This window comes from Prosopis cineraria, unplaced genomic scaffold (assembly GCF_029017545.1).
Source record: "Prosopis cineraria cultivar Desert tree isolate PC_DT_omini unplaced genomic scaffold, ASM2901754v1 PC2023, whole genome shotgun sequence".
In the NCBI taxonomy this organism is placed as follows: Eukaryota; Viridiplantae; Streptophyta; class Magnoliopsida; order Fabales; family Fabaceae; genus Prosopis; species Prosopis cineraria.
The window spans coordinates 12,662-21,792 of NW_026557348.1; the positions used below are offsets into that span (position 1 = coordinate 12,662).

The 9,131-nt window shown below is 35.2% G+C and overlaps 1 pseudogene; it reads left to right on the plus strand.

Moving 5' to 3' along the window:
- The first annotated feature begins 1,325 nt into the window (after positions 1–1,325).
- Positions 1,326–8,283, plus strand: LOC129301296 (SPX domain-containing membrane protein At4g22990-like; annotated as a pseudogene).
- The last annotated feature ends 848 nt before the right edge of the window (positions 8,284–9,131 follow it).

Below are 9,131 nucleotides of genomic sequence, written 5' to 3' on the forward strand. Positions count from 1 at the left end.
AATTATAAGATATTTTTAGGAAGATACTATATTTGCAAATACAAGACATTTTTAAAATTTTTTTAATGAATATTTAAAATTAATGGGATTTTCATACTTACTCACTATGTTTCATTATGTTTATTTTTTAGAAAAATGTTTTATATTACATGTCTTTTCTGAATTTCAAAAGATTAAGTGGGATTTCTCAGCGTGGAATTTGATAGCTAAGATATTATAAATTATAAATATAAAATTTATAATGAAACATAGTTTTCATAAATTATAAATAATATAATTCATTCAGATCCAATTACAAAGGAAGAAAGTGTTTAACTTTTTTCTTGGTCTAAAGCATCCACGTAAGTATTTTTTTTACATCTCATTCTATTATTTCTTTTAGTTTCTTTAACTATATTATATGATTATTGTGAGATATATATAAATATATATTTGCATGATCCAATTCTTGAGTGAGAGTTTAGTTGCCAAGCGAACTCAAGGCATTAATTCAGATTCAAAATTATAATAGAGGCATCTAGTATTTACATATTGCCCATTATCAACAAGGTTTTCATGTTTATCATTTGAACCAACTTTTATCAGTTTGCATGAATCAATTCTAATCTGATAGTAATAATTATGCGCGACATTATGAGGACTCAAGTTTATTGAAAATGGTGACTGTACAAAGACAGAGCATAACGGCAGGGAATTGTCCGGAGGGACGGGGGTGCGCGCGCGGCAACTTACGAAGCCATCCGTGCATCACGTGCCAATTGCCCTTTTATATACCCTCCTTGCGCCTTGTTCTTCCGCTTCCACCACTCTCACTCCTCTTCTCCTCTCATTAAAACATTGAGACCAATGCCATTATTCACCTTTAATTAGTTTCTCATGCCATGCCACCACTCTTCTCTTTTCTTCTCTGCATCTTCATCAGCTCTGATGCTCTTCCTGCTTCACAAACATCACCAATCAACACCCGTATAGCCCTCTTCTTTCAATCTCATTCTCTGTCTTATATATTGTAGAGAATCCCCTTTTCATTTGTATCTATATATTGCATTTACTACAAAACCGGTATTTGCTTCTGGATTTGCTCTTGCTATTCTAGTGGTTTCTGTATTGCTCTCTCTCTCCCCTCGCCCTGATTTCTCGATTTGCCTTGTCCTTTCATGGCGTTGAGCTAGTCTGTGAAGAGTTTGAGTTTCTTTTTTTGGAGCTAGAGTTGTTTAAGTTCTTATGTTTGGAAGTTCATGCCGTCGTCTTGAGAATGTTGAAAAAAATCATGTTTTATAAATATACACGGGGACGATGAGCTTGAACTCTCTGCAACTTCCACCACCCTATTATATGTTTCTTACTCACGATGATGACTATATCATTTGTTCGTGGACATAAGCGATTTGGCTGTAAGTTTTACGTGACATTATGACTGCCGTTTTGGGAATGTATTAAACATAGACGCGTACGTGTTTTACACGCTTCGTACCAATTACTTCTTTGCTTTTTCTCCATCCTGAATAAGCGAAACATGGCAGGTTTCGAGGAAAATAAAACATTACTCTACAAAAATAAAGAGTTGGTAGTATATGTGTTCTTCAGCGGTCTTCTTTTTGTTTCTCATTTTTCAGCTCGTTGTTGTCATTTTTTGGCACCAAAAACTAGATAAAAAAATACAGTGCTTTTTGTTCATTGTTACAGATATCCTAACTGAGATCAATCTTCTGGTTTCAGCTGTAATCCATGATATTGTTGCGTTGAAAATCTTCGTTCCTTTTCTGGCCAGCCGATTGAAGCATTGACTTCAAAGAAGAGTAAACGGCCATCGTTACCTGCAGGTTTGTCGTTCTGTTTTAACAAACATGTAAAGCTTCATTAATAGTTTGAGGTAGTTGTCGGTAACTTTTCTGCAAACCTCTTCCCTTTCTTTTTTCACTTTGATACAGAGCATCTTTCGGAATATGGTTGCCTTCGGGAAGAAGCTGAGGGAATCACAAATTCAAGAATGGAAGGGGTATACATATAAGACAAGCAATTAGAATACCCTGAATAGTGTGTATTATTTTTCTACTTCATTCCATGGCTCCAGGAGTTTAAACATATTGACGGCATTCCTTATCCCAATAAGTTTCATTTTCTTCTCTTTTGCTAGGAAGACCACATGCTGAGTTCATGAGAACTGTCATGTCAATTTACACTCTCTTGGTCTTGCTTTTAAAATGTCAACGTGGTCCTTCTAGGGTTGTCAACTTGACTGGATTCATTGTCAAAAATTTTCAATGCGATAAGAATATTGGCTTGAAAACATACTATCAATTACTTTTGTCTGAGAGATTCTTATCTTTTAGCCAGTGACTTTTGGAACGAATAAACTCGTAATTCTTCTAACATCAGTTTGGTCCAGATTAACAGAATTTATTGGTGATATATATATTCGAAAATACCGACTTGTCTGAACCCTTAAAAGAAGGATTACGCATAGAATTGGTGCCACTATTGATTTTTCTATATTTTATAAATATATGAAACTCTTGATCTTAATGACCTTTATTTCTTTGTAGCGTGTTGTTGTTTTTACAGTTTGTCTATTGTTAATATAGTAGCAGTTTTTATACCAAGCTGAAAATTATTTTCTAATAAGATGCTTCCAACTATTTTCAGACATTATATCAACTATAAGTTGATGAAGAAGAAAGTCAATGGATACGTGGAGCAAATTGAGGCTGGGGCACAAAATCGCCATCATGTTCTGAGAGACTTCTCAAGGATGCTAGACACTCAGGCAACTATTCTGGGTTAACAGCACTCTCATTTGCAGGACTAGTGTGTGGAAAACTGGAAATAGATCTTAGCTTAGAGAAAACACAATAATCAATCTCTATTGTTTCATTAAGTTTTGCTTTTAGTCATTGTAATTTTTGTCAATATTTTCGATATCTATAATTTTAGTAAGATTAAGTGAAGTTTGTTGTTCAGGTCTTAGAGTTTTAGTGTTTTCAATCTGAGGGACTGAAAATATTGGGGAAAAAACTACAAGAATTAAGAGCAAAATCCGATAACATTATAGAAACCAATGATTGTGTTTTCCCTGTGTAGAATTTGAGGTGCACAGTCATTATTCTCATCACAAAGTAGATACTTTTTTTTTTTTGGCCTTTTTTTGGTAATTGTCAGTTTGTCACAAAAGACATAAGATGAACTTCAGGTGATTCTTCACTGCACATTGGCTACTTATGGTGATGTAGAGTAAGCAAGCATGCCATTTCTTGTTATCATTCTTATATAACATGGAAAATAATGCAATACATCCATTAATATATGCTGTACCTATTCTGATATCACTAAACTCCACCGTGATTCTATAATAAGCCAGGGAAGAGACAGTGTTTTTATGATGGGTCAAGGAAAGCTTATCAAAACCAAAGTGTGTTCTTCAAAATTCCCTTTTCAGAATAACAACTAATTTTGAGTCATCTTTCGTTGTTCTTAAATTTCAGATAGAAGAAATAGTTCTATTTCTGCTTGAACAACAGGGCCTACTTGCGCATAGGCTGTCTGATATTGCACAGCAGCATCACGCTCTTCTACAGCCGCAAAATAATTTGAACACATATCACCTCCAAGAATTGTACAGAGAGGTTGGACGGGATCTTTTAAAGCTTCTCTTCTTCGTGGAAATGAATGCTATCGGCTTGAGAAAGATCTTAAAAAAATTTGATAAGCGGTTTGGCTATAAATTCACTGACTATTATGTCAAGACACGTGCAAATCATCCTTACTCTCAACTACGACAGGTTTTCAGGCATGTGGTAATGATCTTAACTCTTAAAATATATATTTTCTAAGTTTAATTCAGTGTGGTTAATGTTGTTCCATTTTCTCCACTCCATTTTGTGTCAAAATAAGTGAAAAAGAACCTTTATTTTTTTCCTTTTGCTTCACTTTCATTCATGTAATAGCTTCTCTGCAGGGTATGGGGGCTGTAGTTGGAGTCTTATCCCACAATCTTGCAGACCTTCGGGACTTACAACAATGTCAAGGACGCTACATATCAATATATGATCAGCCTTCTTATTCTCACCCGGTTTTCTCTCATGTCTATTACATGCATTTTATTGTTAACTATGAAATACTGAAGAATCTATCCTTTGAATCATAACATCCTTTTGAATTCTGTAGGATCCTGTTCTTGATTCTATAAAAGTGGCTGTAGAAAGATTATCAAACTCAACAACTTTCCTTCAGTTTTTGGGAAGACATGCTTTTATCATGCAAGAGGAGCTACCATCACCATATGAAGAACATGTGGAAGATGAGAGTCAAAGATATCACTTCATGTCGCTGCTTCTAAACTTGGTGAACACATTTTTGTATATGGTCAACACATACATAATTGTCCCTACAGCAGACAACTACTCATTGAGCCTTGGAGCTGCAGCAACCGTCTGTGGTATTGTCATTGGGTCAATGGCTATGGCACAGATGTTTTCTTCTGTTTATTTCAGTGCGTGGTCTAACAGATCATATCGGAGACCACTCTTGATAAGTAGCATTGTTCTTCTATTGGGAAACATCTTGTATGCATTGGCTTATGATCTTAATTCAATATCAGTTCTTCTGATTGGACGTCTTTTCTGTGGGTAAGCTATTTTCTATCACTAAATATTTCAAAACCTGCAATGTATAAAATTTCCTTGAAGCATTGGGCAGTTGAGATTCTGTTTTGTTTTGTTTTTGTTTTTGTTTTTTGTTTTTTTTGTTTTTTTATCATTGCTTAACCATGGCGTAGACTTAAAAAATTCATTCCTCTAGTTCACCTTAAAATTATTCTCTTCAATAACAAAGTAGTTCTTTGAAGCAAGACCCCTTGTATATTTGAAATTAATATTATGAGTATGAGCAGAATCGTTTCCATCTATGCTTATGCGACCTTTGTAGCTAAATCCTAGATCGGAAGCACAGACGCACAGTGCATAGCAAGCAGACTCTCTTGATTAATAGGCTCTAAAATGCACCTAGCTAAACGCGGGAAGCAGTTCTTCATTTAAACAGATTTCTCTTACCACAATATATCGTTTTGAAAACGGCAAGGTTCTTGATTTTGGACCCATGCATTTGTAGCAAAATAAATGTAGATGCATATTATAGGTTTTTGAACATGACTTGATAAAAATTTTTGGTCTCAGCATATCAATGTGGTTAACATATTGACATCTCAGGTTAGGTTCTGCAAGAGCTGTTAACAGGCGCTATATCAGTGATTGTGTACCATCGAAACTTAGGATGCCGGCATCTGCAGGTTTTGTTAGTGCAAGTGCTCTAGGAATGGCATGTGGTCCAGCTCTTGCCTCTTTATTACAGACTAATTTTAGCGTTTACAAGTTCACAATGAACGAAGAGACTCTACCTGGATGGGTTATGGCTCTTGCATGGCTTGTCTATCTACTGTGGTTGTGGATTTGTTTCAGGGAACCTCCTCACCATGAGAAAGGCAACCTTGAGCCATATCAAGCAAATACTGGTATTTCAGTTTCTTTGTTATATTCTTCGTTGTTATTTCGAAATCAATGCAGTGTGCAAAACGGATATCTTAAAGTATCATTTTGGTGAAATTTCTGAAGTGCTGTTGTTTGTATGAAAAATGAAGTGCTTGTATTATTTAAGAAAATCAATTAAGAAAAATAATTCTGTTATGTGAGATATATACTTCAGGAAACTTCAGCAATAGAAAGATTCAGGGGATCCTCATTTGTGTAACTGTTATGTTTGCTAGCTTCATGTTGATACTTGACAATCTTATCATTTTGGTCATTTTTTGCCCCTGCATGATCGGTTACATTGGAAAATATGCAGCTATTTCTGAGTATTGAAAGGTTGATCTTGCCAGCGGCCAACATTAGTTAAATACATCAATGAAAGTGCTCGTGTTTTATATTATTTTATCTTTCATTATTCATGAAATGGTTCTACGCTATTCTTTCTATTGGCCCAGGTTCCAGTAGTACATGTTGCAGTTGATACACAGCCATTAATAACGAATTCAGAAATTACGGAGCAAGATGAAGTCAGAGAAGAAGAAGATGGTGATAATTCTGAAGTCCAGAAACCCGTCACTTCTATTGTGGCGGCGTATAGGTTACTCACACCATCAGTTAAGGTGAGGAGCCAATGATGACCTCCGTTGCCATGAAATAACTTCTATCGTGTCATTCTTACATATGCTTTTTAATTTATTTTACTAGGCCTAATCACTAAGCATGACAGTGTTTTTTTTTTTTTTAAGGAAATCCTAATAGATTCTACTTTCGTATTTGCTTATTGTAAAGTTGCTTAAAATTATCACGACTCCTTTCATCTTGAAATAGAGTCTGCATTTGACTTTTATATGCCCTAAGAATTCTATAGTATGGTTCGCTTGTACATGATGTCCTTCCAGCTACGACTTTAAAATAGATTGCTTAGACTTAATGCTCATAAATCATAGTTAAAATTCCAAGTATTCCACAAAGAAGTGTGAACCAATTATTCAAGCAGATAAAATGCAAATTAAACGAGCTTGGGTTCTAGTACATGCCTCTTTCAGTGACGTATACACTCCAGTAACTTGTCCAGATATGTCTAAATCGTTCTGGTGATAGAAGAAAATTTAATTATAATGTGTCTTTTCACTTGTATTCTTCCACTTTTTATCTTGTTCCCAAATGTTGTTCATCTCAGCTATATCAAAATGAACTCAGACAATTTGTCTTTTTCCCCAACTGTGAAATTTATTATCAGGTTCAACTATTTGTCTATTTTATGCTCAAATATGCAATGGAGATAGTACTAGCTGAATCAAGCGTTATCCACGGGTTACTACTTCCTTTGGTCAACCAGCAGTGTTGCCATTTTCCTTGCATGCCTTGGTCTTACTGTACTTCCCGTAAATATAGTTGTTGGAAGCTACATCAGCAATATATTTGAAGAAAGGTGACCCTTCAGTTGTCATAGTGTTCTGTAACGATGCATTTGAAGGCTGCTATCTCAATCTGAAGAATCTTCCCTCCTTTCTTTAATTTTTCCTTTTCTGGTTGGCTTTTACTTGCAGGCAAGTTCTACTGGCATCAGAAATTATGGTTTGCATTGGACTGCTCCTAAGCTTCCATATTTTCATCCCTTACTCAGTGCTGCAATATGTTGGCTCAGCCCTTGTTACGTTTGTATCTGCTGAAGTTCTTGAAGGTAATTCGCTTTCATTCCATGCGACCAAAACGTTTGTAGTTTAGAAAGAACTAAAGTCACACGTAAATTGACTGAAAGTTTGCCTCATCAGATTCTGATTGCCCCTGCTTGGACTATTGGTGACTGATTTTGTTTTATTCCTTTCCAAATCTGATTATAGGCAAGTACAAAATCCATATGAATTGTGTGACTGCCTTAAAATTCAGGGCGGAGCTTTCATTTCCCATTATAAATGTTCTTGATGCATTTGTTTGCCACCTTTTGGTCCTGATTGCGAAGTATGGAAATTGAGTCCTGCAAATCAAGATATTCCACGTTCACTTTTGTGAATATGAATAATGCATGCGAAAAGAGATTAAGAGAAAATATATGATGATAGATATGGATCCCACAAAATCACATTCTATGGTGGCATGTATATATATGTCAATGTAGATTATCCGATTTCAAACTGAGATTGAACTTGAGGATATTTTTTACCTTAATGAGCTAGCTCTTGGATATAATTATCCAAAAGGTCACATCATATTCTTTGTTAGATAACAAGCTGGTTGGGATGACATGACATTTATGTTACGTCACACTCATGCCTGCTTCAGAAGTTGAAATTTGTGCCTTGAACGTGGCTTATATCCTTTTAACATGATCAAGTTCAGGAGTGAACCTCACACTTCTATCAAGGATGATGTCATCGAGGCTTTCGAGGGGAACATTCAACGGTGGATTGCTATCAACCGAAGCTGGAACTCTAGCCCGAGTAGTTGCAGATGCAACAATAACAATGTCAGGGTATTGGGTGAGAGCAATCTCTTGAACGCAACCTTACTTCCAGCTCTCCTCATCTGCAGCTCATCCATTGTTGCAACCTGCTACACCTACAACTCAATGTACTAGTTAGTCTGTAGACTTTTCTCTGGTTCCCTCCCCACAATAGGGGCTGTGTATGCGCGTATAAACTTGTATTTAATCAGTAGAAAAAAGACCTGCATTAGCCAGTTTCCTCTGTAGAGATGTGAATATTAGGTGGCCTGGCAACCTGAAGTTTTGATGTTTCGGACAAAATGGTTCATTCTCAGACAGGCCTCTTTTCCTCGTTTCTTGTGCCGTTTTAATCCCAAAAATGCAACCCTTAATGTCAAAATTCAAAAGAAACATGATCCAGAACTTGTCATAAGAACCTCCGAGGGCCAACAGGAACAGAACATGCCACGTTGTCAACACAGGTAAAGTCAGAAAATTGACCTAAAAGATCCAAACAGTATCAAATGTTTGTCATAAACAACAATATCAAATGTTAGATCCATTACTCAGTCGCTAATAATGTACTTTTTATGTTGAAAACTTTGATGAACTTCATAGGGAAGAAGAGGCAAACAGACTGCTTGGATAAATCATGAATAACAATTTTGTCATGGAACCTAGGAAAAAAAATGGACAATTGTACTAAGTTTCAATTCCAATATGACCAATAAGTTATAATGAAAGGAGTTAATCCTTCACCACATAGTGAATCAAGATTTAAATTTATGTCAATATTAGGCATATGTTTGGATAAAAAAAACTTATTAAGTATCAAGTTTTTTCCTCTCACTTCACTCAACGCAAACATAATCAAAAACTTCCTCTTATCTCATTGTTAATTTTCTTAACAAAAATGCTCACACGGAATTAAATAAATCCATCTATAATTAATGTAATAAAATATTTTCGTAATTCCATATATACACTTTTTTATTATTTATAGGTATCATTCTATTGAAAATAATTTGATTTGAGGCACAATCGAGTAATAAATATAAGCACCACTTTCAATGAGAATTCAAACCTCATGTGTGCATTTTTTGTCTAATAGACTAATGGTGTTAGGAAAGAAGAACTTTCTAATTATATTTTTTAAAATAAAAGATTGAAAATAAATTTAATAA